Genomic DNA, 23,942 nt, shown 5'->3' with positions numbered 1-23,942 from the left:
AGATTGTTAAAAATGGGTATGTAGATTGTAACGACGATAGGGTGACTGCATCCGCAGTATACCTCGGAATTACAATTTCATCAAAACTAGAGGATGTAGTAGAACTGAATATGGCTCCCCTAATGACACGAGTAAAAGTAGATCTAGATAGGCTTAACAACCTACATTTATCAATTGTGGGTTGTACTAATATAATTAAGATGCTGATACTGCCCAAATTTCTTTTTCTTTTTAGATCTATCCCATTATTGTTTGAATCAAGATGGTTTAACGCATTAGAGGCGATTATGAATAGATTTATTTGGGCGCATGGAAAGACACGGAGGGCCTACAGGTTTATCTCCCTCCCGAGAGAGAGAGGGGGGATGGGGAGCCCCAGATTTTAGATTGTATTATATGGCCGCATCTTTACAATATATGCAGGGGTTAATTGGGGGCTCGATTCTTGACCGAAGAGTGGCCAGCTTCTCCACAGAGGTGTATTCTATAGTACTTGGGGCTGAAGCAGGAAATTGTATGCTAAATAGTATCGATTTTGGATACTTCAAAAGAACAAAGTTTAAAACAATAGCTGCTGTGGTAAACATTTGGAATGCCTTCTTAAAAAAGACAAGATTAGGGAGATATAATAGATATACAAGGATGTTTAAGAATAGGTCGTTTCCTCCCACTATATTTTCAGATGTAATAATGGCAGAATGGGCAGAAAGGGGGGTTACACAAATTGGGGATATTATTAACACAGATGGAATAATGCAGTTTAGTGAGTTAAGGAACAAATTTGGTCTGGGTAATAGAGGATTCTTTAAATATCTCCAGATTAGAAGCTTTTTAGGTAATAAGCAGGGTGGTGTCGCTGGGTTCAGCAAGATAGAGATTCTGGAGAAAATAAAAGTAGCTGGGGATTGTACGATACGATCTTTCTACGCAAGTCTGGTAAAGGAGAAGAAGGATGATTTGGAGAAGCATAGTAATAAGTGGGTGGAGAAGCTGGGGGGGGAGCAGGCTTGGTTTCAGGAATCATTAGAACTAGGGCAAACAGTCCTGTGTTCAGCTCCGTTACAATCCCAGCACTATAAAACCTTATTTTCTTTGTATTTTACGACAGCCAGGATTGCAAAGTGGGGTGGTACTACAGGAATATTGTGTCCTAGGTGTAATTCTTCAGAAGCTGATAGTGTTCACATATTTGCCACATGTCCTCAGCTGCACACACTATTGAGGGATATAGAGGTTTTCTTGAACAGGACATTGGGAATTCAATTAGTGCTCACCCCCCCTCTGATCCTGCTAGGGGTTGGCGCAAATGAGGTAGATGTACCCCGAGAGTTTTTGTTTGTAGCAATGGCAGTTTACAGATTAACCATAGCGAGGGCATGCCTTGATAAAAACCCTCCGGGAAAGTGAAAATGGCTGGCCAATTTACTTGGAGTATTCAACTTGGAAAAGAATATCTATGCACGAAAGGGTAGGAGGAAAAGAACTTTAGGCCTAAAAATATGGGATCCAATAATTAACTGGAGGGAAAGATTAGACAGCGGTTGAAGTTTCCAGGTGAAATAAGAATTTTATGATAGAAAATGGATTGTACACTGTATACATGAAGGCTAAGATTGGACTGTGAAAATGTATCTATACACATGAAATATATATGAAATGTAAAATATATATGAAATACTCATGCAGTAATGTATGTAAAATGAAAGTGTGTATAAACTTGGAAAATAAAAATATATTTAAAAATAAAAAATGTAAAGCTTCAATTTAACACTTGTCTCTGAAGCACTTTTAAAAAGAGTCCAGAAATGTTCTTATCTTACTCCTGAGCCGGCTCAAAGCCAGGGAGAATTTCTGCTGGCAGAGGTCACAAGGTGAAATCCTTCTCTTCAGCTGAGGCTCCGATGACGATGACTATGTGGGGCTCCAGGGAATGCCTGCGGCAGGACACAGAAAGCCAAGCAACAGGTGTCTGCAGATCGAAGCTATTTATAGCCAAGATCCTGGGCGTTGCCGGGCGTGTTCAATCCATGTGCGCAGTACAGTTACAGCTCATGTGTTAAACCCACGGCAAGCAGCTGCACCTGTGCCCCCTGATCCTCAGATATCTAACAAGCGTATTGGCACGGTCCATACAAACAGAATGAACATTGGCAAAAGCAAATACATTAAAGAAAAACAAACATTGGTCAAAGTACTTATTGTAGGAACACTGCAATATGAATCATATTTACACCAAATGGGTGTTGACAAATGCAGGGGACTCTGTGGATGGCGTGACAGGGGTTCCTGACATTGAGTAGCTCAGCTATGACGGTTGGAGATGTATGTTGTTTAAGTGTGTTAGCGAGGGTTCTGCCAGGCCTATCACCTTCGCCATAGCTACGCACTTTCCCGTTTTTCCCAAGAAAACAGGTCTCTCTCTCTCAGCCTCTTCCCCAAATTCTTTTTTTTTTTTTTTTTTTTTTCGAAAACCTTTATTGTGCGTAGCAAGCATACAAATACGGGCCCACAACCATACAGGCCGGCCTCGAAAGCAATCAATAGCACAAAAAGTACGGATAGTTCAACTCAGCAGTCCCAAAGAATACACAGACGATAATTGTCCAAGACGTGGCTAAATTGAAGCGGGACCACCAGGCAGAGGAGGAATGAGGTTAGTTTTTTAAAGTTTTGTGGCAAAGAAGGATCAGGTGCATTCAATCCACCGAAAGCAATGGCAGGCAATCAGCGAGTCATCAGCAAAACGAGGAGTAAAAAGAAAAGCAACAAAGGATAGTGACCGTCAGGATAATAGCACAATAACCCAGTACATGTTGGCCATCGCCCGCCCCACAGACTCGGAACACCAAATCCATAAAAAGACAGCATCGACAACGGAGAAAATAGGTGACACTACCCCAAAGCACCTAACAACCCTAAGGAAGGAAAGAAAAGGAAAAGGAAAAGACGAGAGAAAAAAGGCCCATAGAAACGGAAACTAAAACAAAACCTTACCCCCCACCCCCCACCCTGCACGTATGCGGAGGCTACGGCCTACCCCCCCCCCCAAGCTGCGTGCCTGTCGCCCACAAACCGAACCCGAAATTTAGAACAGAAAGAGAGAAGAGAAAAAAAGAAAAAAAAACCTAATCCACAGAAGGCCGGAGGAGGGCCAGCGAATTTCCCCAAGGCACCATATCGTTTCATTCCGGCCGCCTGATCCCAGACCCCGCGACCAGTACAATACCCATCTTCGATATCCCCGGCAGTCCATCAGTGTCCCAGCGATGCAAGTGAAACAGTCCCGACATAATGGGGTGCGCTCTCAGCCCTGCCCCCTGCGATGTGAAGCAGCAACATAGTCCGGCCTCACGGTAGACATCTTGAAGGAGGCAGGCGAACCAAATAACCAGACCTGAGTGGAGGGACGATCAATAAAGTCCATCCGATACACAGCAATGTAGGTGTCCGTGGCACAAACAAGAATAGCGCACATCCGTGGTCCCCCGGGATTGGCAAGCCCAGTCAATAGGAGTCGCATCAGGATGAGGAATCGAGACACGCCAGGGACCTCGGGAGGAGAAACAAGACATGGCGCCCAGCTACGCTGCTCCAGCCGCACCACACGTCCCGAAACTGCAGCCTGCTCCAGGGATATTACAGCCGGCATCTCGACTGCAATTGGGTCACGCACCTTCAGTTTGCCAGTAATAGCCGGAGTGGAGGGACAACAGAGGGCAGCATCAACATGAGACACAGTGTCCCGCTCCCGGTGGCGTCCATGTGCAAGCAATGGCGCCACAGGGGAAATCAAAGCCAGCCGGTCTCCCAGTACACGAGCAGCCAAATGTAGAGCTTCTCCCAGAGTAGCTAGGGCGCACATCACATCACTGAGCAGCACTGGTGCACCGGGATGAGAGGATTCAGCTGTCCTCCGCACGCGGGGCAAACAAGGGCAGCACTGCCCGTCAAGCCATCCACCATTACCATCCGTGGCCAGCCGGGCACCGCGTAGATCCGAGTAATGGCGCAGCCAGTCTCGAGGCTCAGGGGAGGCACACTGCATGGGCGCAGAGTATGAGCGTTGGCGTGGGAGGACAGCTGTATTTTCGGTAGCAGCCCAGGGTCCGCTGTATCAGGAAGGGAGAACAGCCTGTAAGATGGCGCCCAGCCCGGCTCGTAGGGAGACAAAGTATCAAGCAGAGTCGTGTCCGGGTGAAAAACACGATACAATGTATTCCCCGTAGCGGCGATGTGCGAGCCCCTAAAACAAGAAAGCACGCCACAGGGAGCAGGACGAGGCTTGCGCCACCGTGGGTGGTCCTCCGGCTATGGCGACTGTTGTAGTGAGCGAGACCGGTCCCAGTACGAGAACAAAGACCTGGTCGTAGCCGCGCAGCGCGAGGCAGGGACGGAGATGCTTCAATAGTTGCACCGCCGGGGTCCAGCAACAAAGCACACCAATAGATCCGGGGTCTCTTCCCGTTTCCGCCGATGCTACGTAATAGCAGGATAAACCACAGGATTAGGCAGAAAACGGGAGAAAAGCAAGAGGGTCGGCGGAGCCGAGAGATCAGGCGGCCATCATGGTTGCTGGTTAGGCTCCTCCTCCTCTTCCCCAAATTCTGATGTGTTCTTCCGCTAGGAAGCAAGGTGTGTGGGCGCTCCCTGACTGGTAAAACATCAATTCCGAGGATCTAATATCTTTTCCAATTTCAATAGTGTTGCCCTTATTGACTTTAAAACCCCTGCTGGCTTAGAGATGCATGCACCCCTGATAATTACCTTAACCCTATCGCTGCTAGTCCTTTCCCCAACCCCTGTGCTAAGCCTTTTTTTGGCTATTTGGGGTAGTGCGCGCTTAGGCCCCTGTAACATTTTGACCACATAAGGTATACACAAAATTTGGGTCCTTTCCTTCCAACATCATGGGGATTCTAAAGGTATCCAGGGTTTGTAGATTCCCCTTGAGGGGACCCAGAAATTAGCTAAAATAGAGCTAAATTGTGTTTTTTTTGGGGACAAATTCTAAAAAGGGCTGCACATGAAAGCGTCTGGGGTTTTTCCTGCAAATGGTATAAAAAAAAGGGTTTTTAGGGCTGATATCACAATTTCCCCAGCTTTTAGGGAATGGCAGACTTTTGTCAGAAAACCAACATTTTTCACACAGTTTTGGCATTTTTCCTGGACATAGCCTATTTTTGCTATTTTTTGGGCTTTCAACCTCCTACCAGTTAATGGTAGAAATGGGTATGAAAGTAATAATGGATCCTGGAAAGCTATACATTTTAGAAAAGTAGACAACATTATAAAATCAGCAAGGGGTCATTTGTGTTGATTCATCAAGGTTTCTTTATAGAAACTAACAGTTAAATATAGGATAAATTGAAAATTAGTTGAAAAAAAACAGCCTTTTGTGTCAACGTTTTCACCTGCAACTTCTTCTAATTATAATACCTCTTTGAAAGCAATATAGCGTTGCATCCGCTGGACCTTACTGGTTGTAGGGATATATAGGACTTGTAGGTTCATCAAGAACCCGATGAATCCAGAGTCGAAAACCGAGCAGCAATTTGTAATGGCTTTTTATTATGTACCGTGTATATAGCAATTATTCTGGGAAAATGTACACATGGAAAAATTGGTATGAAAGACACCTATGTATTTCTGAAATGGGAACAAAATATAGAGTTTAGAAACAGTAGATATTTGCACATTTCCAAAATTGGGAATACTCATACTAGCATGAGAATTATGGGTCATTATTTAAAATTACTTTTTTTTTACACAATGTCTTTCATTTGAAAGGCAGAAATGCATCGAAAGTCAATAGGTAATAACAGTTGCCTTACAAATCTGAATTACCCTAAGCCTGCCGATACAAATAGTACCTCACATGTGTGGGTAGGCATAGTGCCCACGACAGGAAATGGCTCAAAACCAAACGTGAACACACCACATTTTCACAATGAAAAATTACCCTTTTTTTGCAAAGTGCCTAGCTGTAGTTTTTGAACCCTAGCTCTCCCGGCACCTAGGCAAACCTAGCAAACCTATACATTTCTGAAATCTCGACACCCAGGGGAATCCAGTATGGGGTGACTTGACTGGCTTCCACCAGGTTCTGTTACCCAGAATTCCCTGCAAACCAAAGAAATTGTCCAAAAAAATGCATGTCCCCCACATTTCTTTGGTGGAAAGTTCTGGAATCTGCGTGGATCCACAAATTTCCACCCGCCCCGTGTTCCCCAAAGTCTTCCGCGAAAAATGGTACCTCACTTGTGTGTGTCGGCCTAGTGCCCACGACAGGAAACAGTGCAAAACACAACGTGGACACACCTCCATTTCGCAGTGAAAAATTTCCCTTTTTTGGCAAAGTGCCTAGCTGTGGTTTCTGAACCCTAGCTTTGCCGGAACCTAGGGAAACATAGCAAACCTATACATTTTTAAAAACTAGACACCCAGGGGAATAATTTTACCCAGGACATTAAGGGGAACGCTGTGGGGTTGGATATTTGTGCAGGCACGGTGATTCCACACAAAAATATGTGGAAAATGTATTTTTTCAGCTAAATTTGAGGTTTGCATGGCATTCTGGGTAGGAAAACGTTGGGGGATCCACACAAACATACCTCATTGGACACCCCCGAGTTTCTAGTTTTCAGAAATGTTTGGGTTTTTTACTTTCCCAAGATGGCCGCCCAGCCCGGGGCCAAAATCCCAGGTGCCCCCCCCAAACCAGGTAGTTTTGCTATAGGTAATTTTGAAGTCTCCACAGTACAATTTGGGCCACTTCCTGTTGCAGTTACTATGCCTACCCACACAAGTGAGGTACCATTTTTATTGGGAAAATTTTGGGGCGAAATTCAAGGTTTGCAGGGTAGGAGAATGATAGGGGAAGCACACAAGCCATGCCTAGCTGGACTGCCCCGGGTGTCTAGTTTCCAGAAATGTGTGTGTTAGGTAGGTTACCCTAGATGGCTGCCGAGCCCCGGGCCAAAAACTCATGGGACCCCCCATGCAAAACTAGGTTGGTTTCTCATAGGTAATTTTGATGTCGCCTCAATAGGTTTTGCGCCCTTGCCTGTTGCGGGTCCTTGACCCACCCACGCAAGTGATGTACCATTTTTATCGGGCGACCTGGAGGAACGCTGGGTGGGAGGAAATATGTGGATTCACGCAGATTCCAGAACTTTCCACCACAGAAATGTGAGGAAAAAAGTGAATTTCTTGGCAAAATTAGAGGTTTGAAGGGGATTCTGGGTAGGAGAATGATGGGGGACCCACGCAAGCCATACCTCGCTGGACTCCCCCCAGGTGTCTAGTTTCCAGAAAAGTGTGGGTTAGGTAGGTTTACGTAGATGGCCGCCAAGCCCGGGCCAAAAACTCCAAGGACCCCCTTGCAAAACGAGGTTGGTTTGTTATAGGTAATTATGATGTTGCATCAATAGGTTTTGGGCCCTTCCCTTCAACGGGTACTTGAACCCACCCATACAAGTGAGGTACCATTTCTATTGGGATACTTGGAGAAATGCTGGGGGGATGGAAATTTGTTGTTACTTTCTGCAGTGTGAAAATGTGGGCACAATAATACAAGGAAAATGTCACTGTCACATTTTGAGGTTTGAAGGACATTGTGGGAAAGATAACTTGTTGGGATCCACAAGTGAGACATAACCACGCACTCCCATGGGTGTTTAGTTTATGACAAAAACTACAGTTTGGTTATTTTTAGATGAAATGTACAGCTTGGCAGAGACACAAAACAGACAAAGATTACTGCACAGCCATCTATTCCTCAAGCACACACACATACTGGTTGGATTTGGCATGAGGGCGAGTGATGGTTCAGTATATAAAATTTTATTAACAAGAGATTTCACAAAAATGAAATGCCTGTCAATAATTGAAAGGACAAAAAACTGAACCAGTGACTCGCAGCTCGTCAGCTGTAAAGCCACGTCAAGGCACCAACCGCTTTACAGGCCATTTACACACCTTTCATACATGATACACACAAGACCATTCACACCACCAGGCACACAACCAACACATTACAACATTCACAAAAAAAGGACAAGGTACACCCTGCTTGACAAAAACAGAAAAGACACATTTTTATGCACAACCACCTATTCCTCAAGCACACATACATACTGGTTGGATTTGGCACGAGGGTGAGTGATGGTTCAGTATATACAGTTGTATTAACCAGAGATTTCACAAAAATAAAATGCACTGTTAATTGAAAGGACGCGAAACTCAACCATTGACTCACAGCTCATGAGCTGTAAAGCCACGAGATCACACAAACCTCTTTACAGGCCATTCATACACCTTTCATACGTGTGACACTTACAAAACCATTCACAATGCCAGCCGCGGGCCCAGCACATTACAACACTCACACCAGCAGACAGCGCCATTCAAGGGCCTATCACTTATGCAATTCCACATTCCTGACACAGCAACCACACCAGCTCACAGATTGTGTTGAGTGGCGTTTGGCTAGCAGTGTGTGTAGTGACCAGCAGCTAGTCACTACTCGCACACCGCCAGCCAAGCACCAGTCCACATACACCGCTAACTGAGCACCATTCCATGCACAACGCCAGCCAAGCGCCAGTCCACACACACCGCCAGCCAAGTGCCAGTCCACACACACCGCCAGCCAAGCGCCAATCCATGCACACTGCCATCGAAGCGCCAGTCCAAACACACCGCCAGTCAAGCGCCAATCCAAACACACTGCCAGCCAGCGGCAATCAAGACACACTGCCAGCCAAATGCCAGTCCACACACACCGCCAGCCAAGCGCCAGTCCAAACACACCGCCAGCCAAGCGCCAGTACAAACATACCACCAGCCAAGCGCCAGTCCACCACACCACCAGCCAAGCGGCAATCCAAACATACCACCAGCCAAGCGCCAATCCAAACACACCGCCAACCAAGCACCAGACCACACACACCGCCATCACATTTAGAATTGTTTTTATATAAATAAGAAAACACAAACAAATTGCAAATAGATACAATTCTACTACCACAAAATCTGAAACTAAATACACTACACAAATGCTAACCTTGAAGCTGAAATAATATATTAAACAATAGAGGTCAGGCAGTTCACTTTACCACTCATGGGTGCTCCCAAAAATTATTTTGCGTGTGGTACATTCTAAAACAAGCAGGTACACACAGCCCAGGTTTAGAAGGACACTCGGGGCAGTACATACAAGTCTCTTTCCGCATACCTCTTCGCCAACAGACTTTACATCTCCTACTGGGAAAGTCTTTTGAGGGTGTGGGAGGAATATGACGATCTTTCAATCTAGCAACATCTCCACCGCTCCAACTCTAGGAACACTTGCCTGTTCCACTAAAACAAGGCTGCCTATTACAGACTCCTGAAACTTAGCAAAAGTCATCTTTGACTCAGGACCGGAATCCTGGAACACAACAAAGCATTAGAAGTTGCCAAGTGGAAAAGATGGATAGCCAACTTCTTATACCAAATGTAAACCTTACGAAGAGCAGCGTACGGTTCCAACCTCTGATCAACTCTGTCAACACCACCCATGTGCCTATTGTAGTCTAAAATGCACAAAGGCTTTTGTGCGCTTCAGCAACATGACCCCAAACCGTCAGAGGCGCAGTGCTTTCATCATGGATGGTAGTCAGCATACAGACATCTCTCCTGTCTGAAAACTTCACAGCTAGAAGCTCCTGGCAACGCAACGCAATGCACTGTCCCCGAACAAGCTTTTGACAAACAAGTTATTTTGGGAAACCTTTACGCCTAGAGCTGATTGTGCCACAGTCAATAGTGTCCCGTATTGCCAATCCCCTAAACAACCGCACACCATTGTAGAAGTTATCTACATATAAATGGTGGCCTTTGCTAAAAAATCCTCTACCAAGTTCCCACACAATTTTCTCAGTCACTCCAAAAGTGGACAGGCAACCAGGGGGGGTTAATCCTGGATTCTTTGCCGGTGTACATCCTGAAATTAGAGACATATCCAGTCCTACTGTCACACAGCATATACAGCTTAATTCCATAGCATGCCCTCTTACTAGGAATGTATTGCCTAAAAACCAAGCGACCCTTGAACAACATCAAAGACTCATCCTCTGCAATTTCTTTCCCTGGAGCATAGATCTCAGAAAATCTATCAACAAAGTGATCAATGACAGGACGAATCTTAAAAAGATGGTCACAATCAGGGTGATCTCGTGCCAACCCTAAACCACTATTGACAAAATGCATCATCCGAAGCAGAAGCAAATACCTATCACGACTCATGACTGCCGGAAATATAGCCGTTGCCATCAAGGTACTAGTAGACCAATATGAAGACATTGATGGCTTCCTTAGCAAGCCCATCAAAAAAGTTAAACCTAAGAGCTTCTTCATCTCTTCCAGATTTGTGGGAGTCCACTTGGTAGCTTTAGAGTGGGGCTTAAGGCTGGCACTGTTGTCCCTCAAAAACTGTTTGGCATACAAATTAGTCTGCTCAACAATCTCTGCAAAAAACACATCATCCATAAACAACTGAAAAAAATGTATTGGCAAAAAGTTCTCAGTATTTACTCTACACCCTGGAACACCAGTAAAGTCTGGAAATGCCGGCTGCACCATGCCTGGGGCAACCCAGAGGTCAGCACTTTCAACAGGAAGCCTTGCATCCCCAGGCTGCAGCCCAGATGCCTCTTGCCGCACTATACCAACGGGAAGCCTTGCAGCCCCAGATGCCTCTTGCTGCACTACACCAACGGGAAGCCTTGCAGCCCAAGCTGCAGCCCAGATGCCTCTTGCCGCACTATCGGCACATCAATGCCTCCTCTAACACAGGCACTTCATCTGCACTGAGACTACCTTCATCAACCGTTGATTCCATGTGGAGAGACAACTCACTGACTGAATCGTCCCCTGCCTCCTCTGCCTCAGATGGAGAGTCACTTTCTGAACCATTGTCAGAGGAAGACTCAAAAAGCATACCAACAACCTGCTGAGCAGTAATCCTGTGGCTAGCCATTATCCTTACTAAGAAAGGAGACTGCACAAACAAGTCAACAACAACCAACACTGTGCAAAACAAGTAAGTAAAAAACTGTGCGGCTTTATCACAAAAACTATACGATTCACTTACAAGAGACAGCTACACTCACCAGCACCTACTCTGCAGAGAGACAGTAAAAAACAACGATATCCCACTAGAAACAAAAACCAAAACCAATTACTCACAAGATAACAAAATACACATAGAGCACAAATGCAAAAAAATATTTTCAGACTCAAAAAACAGAAGTCAAACATACTGCTATTATTACACCATTTACAAAAAAACACATTCATGCAGAAAAAATATCTCATTTACATTATACAGAAAAGGTCTCTTACCAAACACATGCAACTACCCAAACAGCAGAACCACGAGTAAGGAAACCGCAACCTGGAACAGTCTGAAGAGCAAAAGCCGTAAATTAGAACAAAAGGGAGAAATAAAGCATTACAATTGCAATTCACTAGAAATAAAACAATTAACTATAAACACGCTATTTCACTACCCCAATGGGGGCAGAAAGGCCAAATAAACGGGCAGAAATGCAGGTGATTCGTCCCCAGAAAAGTCTTATAATTTGTTTAGGCCCATAAGGAAGCGACCGTTGCCCAAGGGGTCACTTCCATTTAAAATGTAAAACACTCCCTCGTGTCTAGTGGGGTTTTCTGCCCCCCACCCCACCCCCCGGGGGCAGGAAGGCCAAATAAACTGATCTGCCCACAGGGGGGGGCAGAATATATATATTTCTGCCCCCCTCCCCCTGGGGGGGGGGGGGGGGGGCGGGGCAGAATATACTTTTCAATTAAGTGGGCCCCAGGAAGCTACCCTTGCCCAAGGGGTCGCTTCCAATTTAAAAGAAAAAAAATCCCTGGTGTCTAGTGGGCTTTGTGGTATCGTCCAGTGCAGTACAACTGGGGCATGGTCTGATAGCGTGGGAGGCAGGTGTACCACGACTGTGGTCCAGGATGCAATGTCACAAGTAACCAGCCAATAATCCAGTTTGGACCAGGCACTATGGTGTGAGGTGATAAGGGTTTCTGCTGCGCCAGATGTCAGTGATACGGTAGTCCAGTATAATGGTGTTTAGTTGTTGGGCTGCCCTTGTGTGTTGGCAGCGAGCGGCCCGAGACTATCCAATTCGTTTTTTAAAATGACATTGAAGTTCTCGCCTAATATGACTGTATCGCCCCCCTGCTGCCAGTGCCCTGGCCCATCCAATGAGAAACAATTGTGAGTCGTCTACATTTGGGCCATACATGGCCACCAAAGTCACCTTTGTGGATATCAGCGTGCCATTTAAAATAACGTATCGGCCCACTGGATTAATCAGTGCATGGGTTGTTGTCCAGCCGAATCATCGTCTGATCAGCACAGAGACTACCCTTGCATAATTAGAGTATGGGGCTAAGTGTATCTCCCCCAGTACCTTTCAGGCGAGTTTCTTGCAAAAAAAACCACATCTAAGCGATGACTGATTAAATATGCATACATTAATCTAGACTTCCTGAAGTCATTAAGCCCTCTAATGTTCCAGGTAAGAAATTTAGCTTCTTTCATGTTCCAACTGTCATGTTATAAAGTGTGTACTTGTATTGAATATACGTACAGTGGACCAAGGAGCAAAACCGTTAGTTTTTTTTAAACACAGTCCTTGAGTGTTGGTGTGTCCTACCGGACACATTCTAGTTGTTGAGACATGTGACCTAACACTTAACACCCACCACTGTGTCACGAGGCACGTGACACAGTCAATAAAAGGAGCCAAGCGCACGTGCTCGTGGCTCATTAACCCACCATACCTCACTGTGTCTGCGTCCAGTCTTTGTACCAATGAGGGCCTAGGGACCCGACACAACAATGGCGACGAGGAGTGGCTGTGCCCCCGGAGTGCAACAGCCAAAGATGAAGGGGGAGAGAATGCTGCCCGCCTAGGGGCACCCCCTGCAACGATCGGCGCTGGCCGCCGAGAAACCCGTGGGGTGTGTGCCGTGCCCCGGGCCTTTATGCAAATAAAGAGGCCCCGGAGCACCGCGAATCTACCCCTGCCGCCTGCACAGCATGAACACTGAGGGAGGCTGCTGGGGAGGAGAGCCGATGGAGGAGTAACGCCCCGGGAGGCAGCCGCGGGCGTTAGTGTGACCGAGAGAAACAGCTCCTGACAAACGGTGTCCGCCCCAAGGACAGAGCCTGTTGGGTGGCCCCAGTGCAACCGGAGCGGCTGCGAACCAGCCAGATGCGCACCCACAGAAAAAGCCGACCAGTCAGATGATCGCCCGAAAAGGAAAAGAGAAAGCCAACTTGCCAATAGGTTGCCGGAATGCTGACTCGCCATAAAGGCGCAGCGAAGGTATTCTGCCAGGAAGTCAGGATGAAGCTGTCATGTCAGAAGGTCCGATGTGAAGATCAAGAAGAGGTCCAGGGATGGGACCACGAAGAAGTCTGATGACACCGACCTGAAGAAAAGAAGTAAAACGGAGGCAAGAGAAAAGATCGTAACGACCAGTCCAGTCACAGAAGATAAGAAGATAGTGTTCCGAAAGCCAGGACAAGACCAGAGGAAAACAGGCGGAGTGCACGCTGCTTGAAGAAGCCTGGTCAGAAAGACTAAGATAGAAAGGTGACTGCACCGTATCGTGAAAAGAAAGAATGAAGAAAGAAGTCATGTGGCACAACGACAAGAACAACATCTGGAAAAGGTGAGGAGAGTTGTGATAAGTTACACACTTACAAGAAGAAGAGGTGACACACACCACAACATCGTGTACAGTGACCCACACGTCCAGGAGAACACTGATGGCACCAGGAACAGAACAGGCACCTATTCACAAGACCCTGACGACCAGTCGACTACAGGAGAGCACAGGCCGGACCATTGGCAACACCCACCTTTGGGATCGAGCGGAAACCTGGATGCGGAGGGAGCTCAGGCGGCCTGAACAAGGAGAACTGACCAATCCACACCAGCCCGTGGAGATCCAAGGGGCAAAGGCCTCAGGGACACCGGTGGCAGAGGGTCCCGACAAGAGAGATGGATCCATCGCCGTCTAACCTACACGTCCCAGGAAGAAGAGGAACTTGTGTGCGAAGGCAGGAGTCAACAACAACCCTTCAGGTGGAACTACGGACTCTGTGAGGTAGTACTCTCATCGTCTCCTCCATTCACACGCAGACTGTGGAGTTCGAGCAACGCTGTGGAGAACACCCGGCTCAGTGGAAACCTAATGAAAAGGGCCTCCGGGACATCTTGTGGCAGGAGAACACCCGAGAGAGGGGTGTTCTAGTGAGAAGAATATCCTTCGAACACTCCATCCTTTGTAATGTAAAGCCAAGCTGCCTACAGTAAAGAAACCGACGGACCAGTAGAAGACAACATCCTTCAAGTCTAACATCTGGTCATCCTGTTTGGCATCACCCTCAAAAGCACGGTCTCAGTGGACTGACCAACACATTTCCACGGCGCAAGTGCAGAAGAGCACGCCCACCGAGAACCAGGACGTCGAGCCAAGAAGAATAAATATTTCAGCAGCAATTTCCACTGTCGTCATCAAGCAAGCGGCTGAAGAGACTCATTGTAAATTTGTAATTATTGTATAGTCATGTACTTCCTCCCACAGGTTTGGACTTTTGTCTTTCCTTAATTTTATCAAATTTTGGGAGGATTGTTGTGTCCTACCAGACACATTCTAGTTGTTGAGACATGTGACCTAACACTTAACACCGACCCACCACTGTGTCACGAGGCACGTGACACAGTCAATAAAAGGAGCCGAGCGCACGTGCTCGTGGCTCATTAACCCACCATACCTCACTGTGTCTGCGTCCAGTCTTTGTACCAATGAGGGCCTAGGGCCCCGACACAACAAGTGTATCTAGATGCATACAAAGATAGGTAAATAAAACAAACTTTGATCAGCTGTATGCCGAATCTGCATCGTAAATGACTGTCTGAAAATACTGTAACCATCCCAACCCACCCTCCTCCCACACCAACCTCCCAATTAGGCTGTGACTTGATACCCTCCCACCCCCTTTGCCATCCCCTTTTAACAAGAAATCAAAAAAATACATGCGAGAACTCCCTGTGGGGCATGGGTCACCGGCATAAACCTGCCTCGTGGCTGGGTGGCCAGGCCGTAGCGGTTTGATAGAATCTGTTCAGCATAAAACTTGTGACTACCTAAAAACGAAGGGAAAAGATAGCTTTTTGCTTGGCAGTGTGGGTGATCAATGTAGTCACATTTTATTAGTTGCATGCAGTACTGTAATTTACCCTACGGTTCTCCAACATTATTGTCTATCATAGAATCACTTTTTTTCTATTAGACTATTACCAACCACTTTTAGCAGAGAAGAACAACTTTCATGCTTTCAACAATTTTTGGTGTTTGGACCAGGAGTATCCTTCAAACAATGAAAGACGCACCAACCAGGAAAAGTCTTTATTTTCAAACCTCGTAAGACATAAGATTTCTGCAGCCGACTCATTTGGAGTGCACATATATCCTTCGTCTTTACCACAAGCTCAAAAAGTGTGGTATCTAGGGACATGGCTGGGTGGCAACCAATATAGTGGCAACTATTCAGAGCTCCAGCAGAACAAAAATATTGCGTGAGTAGAGCTGTCTGAAAACGGAACATACAGCGTCTCCACGTGATGCATCAGGGCTGGACACAGGGACATCAGTTTGCGGTGCTATTAACAGGCCCGACTTCAGCGGGGCGATTGCTTTCTGGGAGGCCACAGCTTAAATGTGGCTGCAGCGTGGAGTGCTGGCACCTGGAGAGAGAGACAGCATACATGGTATGTTGCTCAGGCGTATTACAGATCCCTGTAAGCTATTAAAGACCTTGTGCTTATGAGCCTCCAGAAGCCATAGAGACCGGAATGCTGCAAAACCCTTTTAAGGCATGGGTAAAGTTGGCAGTTGTCCAGGGACCCCACCTTCCAAATGGCCCTCTTAAAAAGTCCAAGGTCTTGTTTTAATTGTAAGAAATGTGTTCATATAAAGTGCATTATTTTGCCATTGGAAAGCTGGACATGCTTTCTTTACAAAAGCCCAGTGTGCACTCGCAGTCTCCTCAGCCATACTCTTCCCCCCTCAAGTTGTTGGTGGCAAATTTGACAGGCAGGGGTGTATCTTCAATGGGGCGTGCAGGAAGGACCACCTCCCCAATGTTTACTCTCAGTTGGGTAAAATGCCACAGCTGACTGATCGGTCAGGTCAGCTCATCAGTTGTATGTTCTCCTCCCTGCAGAGTACAATGTTATGACTGGACCCTCTCACAACATATGAAATTGATAGTCTTCTGGCAGGGACCTGTCATTTTGACTTCAGTGGGCCAGGTGATTCCATATAATGTCTTAGGCAATGACAGGATAGGACACAAGAATTCTGTGTGTGATGGTGCTATCACTCCCTATCACTCGTACTACAATACCTTCATGTTTCAGGCAGCTGTGCATTCTTGGCGCTACATGGTAACAAGCATCAGAAGACACCCCATTGGGACCGGTCGAAGTTAAAAGGTTAGTCTCGATCCTATTCACTGTCCATCGGTCGGTCCTGCAGTTGATTGTTGCTGCACTCCAAATCCTCAGGTAAGCCGAATTAAACGCTAAGGAACTCCAAGTGGAGCTCGGCCCCTCCCTGCCGCTCTCGTACTCTAGAAGGTACAAGGTCATCGACATGCCTCTAGTCCTCGCTGCCAAAGAGTATACATCAAAGGCCGTCCTGCAACTTGTCCTTTAACTACCTCAGTTTCCGGGCCCATCTGCAGCCACAGGTAGATGCAACAGTTCTGCGGGGCTCTGCTCCCACTCTTCGGTTCCATTCTGAATCCTTACAAGGCACCAGTGGTCCACATGGAGCTGAGAGACCCTCCATCTGGGAAACGGCAGGCTTTTTCATCCTCTGTGTGAGGTGGACGCCCTGAGCCCACCACCAGACCCCTACCGGTTTCACGTTGTCCATGTGGCCATTGTTGTTTTCCCTATGTTAGCATGAGCCTGTGGCAGCCTGTCCTCTGCTTTGCACACGTTACTGCACAAACGTATTTTGCTTTGTGCCATACTGCAACTTTTAGATGGAACATGCTGTTGTTTTTGCGTTCTGTTCTTTCCTGGGATCTAGTCTGAACACTGCAAATAAGGTTGAACAACAATAACCCTTGTTATTCTGTTCTGGTCAGCCCCTAGCACCTAGACAAACAATGCAGATGCAGCTGTTGTTTGGGAACATGTACTTTGGTCATATAGGTATAGACGGGTGGGTAACACACATTTGGGGAGGGATCTTTCCAGAGAAGGGAGCGTGACAGCACCTGTGATGTAGATCTTCTATCTATAGACTGAGGTAGGGGGTCTGCTGCAAACACCCAGAGATCTTCTGATATATAATCATTTTGCTTCTGTAGAAAGGGAGGGAGGTGAGGCTACACTGTCGTATAAAATGACAGCATCTTTTATGATTTACGGACTACTTGCTATGCTAACCGTATTTGTGTTAAGCATTTGTCTACTTGTTGTGGCACGTATACTGCATACTAGAGCACAATAGTTAAAATAAACATTTTGAACTTTTCTTCTGTCTCTGTCAAATCTTATTGTGGACTGGTACGAGAGTGAAAGAGTATGTCCTGCGACCGCAATTCCAGAGGGGGTCGGGAGTGTTGTGTTCTGGGGTGTCTAATCACCTGTTCCTCTGTGAGTGAGTAGGAGGGCAAGTAAGACATTATAGCTAGTCAGGCCCCTGGCTCTAGGTGGTAAGATGACTCAGTCCCTGCCTACTAAAGTTCCATGATCCCAAGCATAGGTAGGTGACTCCGTAGAATCCCTGCAAAATGACGCCGCCAACGCTTGGGCTGGTACTGATTTACAGAATGCCTGAGTAGCGCTTGTGCTGATCCACAAAATACTCACACTGTTTCCCAGAGATGTCCGTGGTGGGAGGGCTTTGCCTCCTCATTAGGTAGGGTACACCTCTTGCTGTAGGTTTTTCAAGCTTGAATTTTAAAGGTTTTTGACCCATTTTGTGCTGCTGACAGATCCCTTACATTTTATTATGGCTCAACTGATTGAAATTCCGGCATATTGCCGTGTGGCGGTTACACATTTGTTTCAGAAGGGGGACCCCAATGCTGGGTCTCCTGTTGTTTGTCTGGTTGAGGCTGATCCAGTATACCCCTACAAGGGTTTTTATTCATGGGTTACGTTTCCTGCGGTGGATTTGAATGATAATTCCTTATGCATTGGTTGACGTTCCTCTTACAGCCTGGGAGCACCAGATTTGGTTTAATGGTGCCCTTCCCCACACTCTTTCTTTAATTTGGATGGGGCCCTTAAGTATTGATAGGGCCACATGGCCTGTATAGGCCAGTTTTACTCCGCAATCCCAATTATCTTCACAATAATTTGGCAGGAGTTTCTTTACTGTATGGGCAGGTGAGAATTCTATATAAATTCCTGATTAAATATATTTCACGTCCTTTTTGGTAGCTCCTCCTGAGGCTGTGCCTCCGGTGCAAGCGCATGGTGGGGTCCTTGTGATTAGCCTTGTTCTTAATAATTCGGTAAAGGTTGTGGACGAGATACTTCACAACAACCCTTGGTCCTCCCCTACCCCCATCAGTTTCATCATGGAATGCGCGCATATCACACTAACTGAGAATTTCTTTCAGTTCGAGGACCTCCTCTTCCACCAGATCCAGGGCACGTCCATGGGCATTACCTTCACCCCAGTGTCTGGCATGCCTTTACATGTCGGACTTTTAGGCGAGGAACGTGCTCACGGACTCCAACCCCTTTTCAGACAATGTCCAATTGTGGCGACGCTATATCAACGGCATTTTAGTCTTTTGGCAGGGCCAGATCACTGATATTCCCGCCTTCTTGACATGGATCAATAGCCTCAACCCCTATCTGAAGTTCACTGCCAACAGCTCTGAACAGGAACTCCCTTTTCTTGACTTAATGATCATCAAAAAACCCGACAGACATGAGACCATTACCTATAAAAAACCGACTGACTGCCATTGTCCGCTCATCTACCATAGTTTCCACTCAAAGGCCCTGAGAGAAAATCTGCCACATGGTCAGTTTTTGTGTATTCGCAGAAACTGTAGCAATGTAGAGGACTTCAAAAGACCAGCGTCAGAATTAAGTACACACCTAGTCATAAGACAATACCCGCTACGCACCATAAGCAATGCCCAGAAACAAGCCCGCAATACCCATGGACTGACCCTTTTGGAAACCCATGCTAAACCTGACAATGACCTCATCACATGTTACTACTTACACCTCTGAATCCAACATGCTGAAAAGGGTGATTAACAAACACAGGAGAATACTTCAGATGGGAGAATTCTCCCTGAAAAAAACAAGGTTCGCATTCAAACACACCTCCAATATCAAAGACCTACTCATTAATACTGGACCAAAACGGACTACCCCATCAGCCACTAATACATTATGGAGCCTTCCACCGGTAACAGTCCACTACCCGTGTGGACAATGTGTAGTTTGCCCCTTCACACGAGCTACCAAGTCCATTAATTTACCAACAATTGGACATGGACGAAGAACAAACACACTAACTGCAACACATGCAACTGTGTATATTTGATCACATGCCATTGTCACATGCAGTATATAGGTATGACTACCCGCCCCGTGAAAACAAGAATCACCGAACACAGGAGTAATTTCCAATACCAAAATGCGTGCTCACAACGTAGAACAGAACCACACACCCATGATCTACAATAGACCGTCCAAGAAGCTTTCCCAAATATCACTAAGGAAGCACTGCTTAGGAAGGAACAATTTTGGGTTTTGAAACTGGGGGGACACACCAGGGGTCTCAACGATGACATTCCATGGGCTGAATGGAACCATTAGGGTCTATCACTCCTCCTATAGCTTCTGGGTGGGCCAAAACCCCCCCCCCCCCCTTGATCCCGCTCTTCCACCTAGATAGGCAACCAGTAGAGACCTTGAATGTCCCCTACAGTATCCAGCTACTAGTACCCTTAACTACTGTGTCAAGAACCTCGTTACCCCTTCAAACTTAATTACTGAGTAGGTGTTGTATACGATCTGATGCGCCACTAAGTATTGTGCTTTCCACCCCACTAACAACTCTGCCCAGCCATACATATGACTGCAAACACAATCCTACATCTGTTTTGCGCACCCACAGCGTAGCATGATTCCATGGCCCATTAGGATTGTCTCAATAAAGTTATCTCAATCCTCACACCCAAGGTGGCTGCTGCAGTTAACTCTCTAGCCTCTATACGCTCCCTACGTTTCTGTGAGTAGCCGGTACCCGGAAGCGATCGTTACGGGTCCCGGAGCACAGGGTAGGAGAAAAGCAAGTCGCCAGCATCCCACTGTGAGTATTCTGAGACACGGAGGTTCCAGCCTTTCTGGTAAGCGAAAGACCACTGGCACACAGGCCACTAACACTTATTATTTCCTGCAGCTACAGAGCAACGACGTGCTCTGCCTCCCCCGTCGGCCCTAGGCTTGGGATCTAGGGGTGAGTACCTTTAGGAATGTTGTCTGGCAAACCGTATATGTCTTGTTTTTAATTAATTTCTTACGGTCACATTGGCGCTAGTTACTCCGCTCACTATTAGCCTGCATTACCAGCTAGACCACGTGCACAATTTATAGTGCGCTTTTGTAACTAATGCACCTGGTCAGCCCTAGGCTGGGTCTCCAGGTTTGATTTCCTTCAGGCATGATTTCTGGCTAATTATAGAGCTCTTGGTTATAATTATTTTAAACAGTCACGCTAATTATTGAGCTCTTGGTTATAATTATTTTAAAAAGTCACATCGGTGCATGTTTCTTTGCTTGCTCTATAGCCGGCATTACCTTCTAGGCTACGTGCACTTTTTACTGTACGCCTCGTAGCAAATGCACTCACTACGGCGTTAATGGCACCAAGCACCACTTGCTACCGTTGCTGTACTATTGTGCCTTAAATAATCATTAGCTCACACGGCACCACTGGCACACTACGCTACGGCGGCTATTTGTCAAAAACAACTTGTGCCCCGCCGGCTTTCCAACTGGCACTAACAGCAATTTAATATGCACAATTTGCTGAGCATTACCTTATGTGCTTGTGGCCTTACAGCACGGCGGTATTGGCGTTTTTGAGACCCACGACATTTGATAACTCAATGCACGGACGCATGTAATGTTCGTGCGCCCCTCCACCATAAGCCAACCTTCCTTCAGACGGTTTGACTTTGGCTCTAATATTTACATGCTATGACCTGTGGGTCACCGTTAGTACTACCCCATACGCCTCGCGTCACTTTTTACACTGCGTGCACCACCATGGGCCACTACAGTTCCCCCCCCCATGGGGTAAGCATCAACAGCCCCTCGTACAAGCTAACCAGGGCACCCTGCCTACTATTATTTAGCTGCCAGTGTTCATAGGACACACAATACACTATGAGCACCCTCACTCCACATGTCAGGCACTATGATTCACTACACGCGCACAATACCAACCATAGTGCACTAGAATGTCCGACCGTAGTTTTAGCCATTTGCTTGTATTCTTTGATGCTCTCTCAGTCTGTACGCTTGTTTTTAATTATCACTTGCTTGTCCCGCTCCTCCCTTTCTAACCAGGTCTACTTATCATCCCAGTACAAGCCTACTAGGGTATTCCCTGCCGTCTCTGGTTACTAGCCACAATATTAGCAGAACCAGACTGTAGTTCACATTTTAGTTTTTTTCCGGTCCTGACGAAGTGCAACTAGACCCGTTAGGGGCTAAATAGGCACGAAACATGTTGACCTACTTCACTTTGGCAGCCCTTGAGGAACATTAAATCCACGTAATGGCCCACACACTGTCTTTTAATCAGGCTGGAGCTACCTAAACCAATAAACCAGACCAGTGTAGGACTGCTCCTGACCTATTTTATCTCACCTACCTGTGCACTACCCAGCCCTCACACTCCCACGCACCCAACGGCTTCTTCAAAAGATCTCCGACAAAGAGCCCAGTTTACGGGTGCCCGTCGGGCATTGCAGCGCCGGCCCAATGAGGAGCAAGGCCCAATGATGAAGCATGACATCCTCCAGAGTGTGTGAGGGCATCACGAAAAAAGACCTCCCTTTCCCCTCACGTCCAGTTAGGAAATGCACACCCTGCTGATCCAAACTTCCCAAGGCTCATGAGGACCTTCCATTTTGGATTGCTCAGAAGATTGAACAGCTTGATGCTGTCTTCCCTCACACTGGTCCTGTAGAGAAACACAGGATCCTTACTATGTGTTTACCAAGTGGTCTGATTCCTCCTCTGGCAGAATGCAACACCTGGAAGACGGTGTTGGCCTCTGTGTATACACTTTGTTTTGGTACCCCCTCCATGAGTGTTCTAAAACAAGTACAGAATGAACACGGGGCAGGTCTTGCCCTGGATTTGGGGATGAAATTGGTGGGTATTTTTCCCATTGTCTTCTAAATGATTCTTTCTACTATTAATTGTGAAGCAGTTTGCTTACAAGTTCGCCAATGCCTTTCAGCGAGGGGTTGACCGTGATTGGGAATGTGAGTTGCCTATTATTATTGCCAATATTTTTACATCTTTGGGTCGCAATAATTTGAATTAGATCTTCTACCCAGTCCAAAGGTAAGCTACCTCCTAAGAAGGAGGGACGTCCAGTCTTTCCTAAAAAGACATGGAATAAGAATAAACAGCAACTGAAGCCTTCGTCTTGTGCTGGTTCACCACCACCTGACGCTTCTGAACGTAGATATGATTCACATGATCGCTCTAAGATTAAAACTCCTGTGAGGTTCCAGGTTCCTGATCCTCATTCCTTTCAGGAATCATCGGATCAACAATTTGACGGAGGAGGCCTACAGGATTGCAGATAAGGCAAGTATGCGCAACCTAAGCGGGACCCGCAGCACCAGTTTGATGTGAAAGTGAAACGGAAGTAACCACCTCCATATCAAGCCCCATTTGAGAAGAAAAAAGTTGCTGCTTTGACAGCAAAATATGCACCCGTCGGTGACTCCTGGACTGGAGTTGGGCAGTGATTCTCATCAACAGTGCAGCTGAAGTTTATGTAGTGCGGCAGACACTCCGCCAGTTTCTGGAGACGAAAGCAACTGGCACATTTATAACGGTAGAAACGGCCAACACCTGCGTAGCTTCCCTTGATAGACTTTATCATATAGATCTTCAGATCGAGGGTGCTATTAAGCACACCATAAATGCTATTTTTTGGTACAACTTGATGTGTTCTTATGACATTTTACTAGCGGAGGTAGATTAGCCTCCCACATTTGTTCTTGCTTGTCCTTGTAACGAGGAGGTGATTGTTCCTTCGTTTTCGCAATATGTCCCAGAAGAGACTTAACATGCTTATGCTTCAGAGTAGGCTTTTGCCTTAGCTTGAGGTTCTGTAAATTACGAATTCGTTCGTGCTCAGCCTCCATTTTGTAGTCGCCGCCATCTTGTGTAGCCCTCACTCAGGCAGTGCGGCGAACGCAAGTTTTTTTTGTCGTTTCTGCATTCACATGTCAGGTGGCTTCTTTGCCTATGTTTACTAACGAGTGTCAGGGTCTGGACGAGTACACTAATTCCTGTCTGAGCTGATTAATCCCCGTCTGGACTTTTTGTTGGTTCGCACCATTATTTCCTTTAAGTTATCTTATTTGCTGTCCTTCGCTACATGTCTCATGCATTCTCCTGTTTCACGACTGTCCTTCTAAAACATACAGCTGTGTTTTCTCTACTCGTAAATCGAATTGTGTGGATTCATTTGTAATTTGCTTAAGGGGTCAAGTGACAAACACAACCGGGAACTTGAGTTACTTTGCACTTAACCCCTTCCATGCTCATGACGAGCTG

This window comes from Lissotriton helveticus, chromosome 1_1 (assembly GCF_964261635.1).
Source record: "Lissotriton helveticus chromosome 1_1, aLisHel1.1, whole genome shotgun sequence".
NCBI lineage: Eukaryota > Metazoa > Chordata > Amphibia > Caudata > Salamandridae > Lissotriton > Lissotriton helveticus.
The sequence above is the reverse complement of the archived record's forward strand: the minus strand, read 5'-3'. Positions refer to the sequence as shown.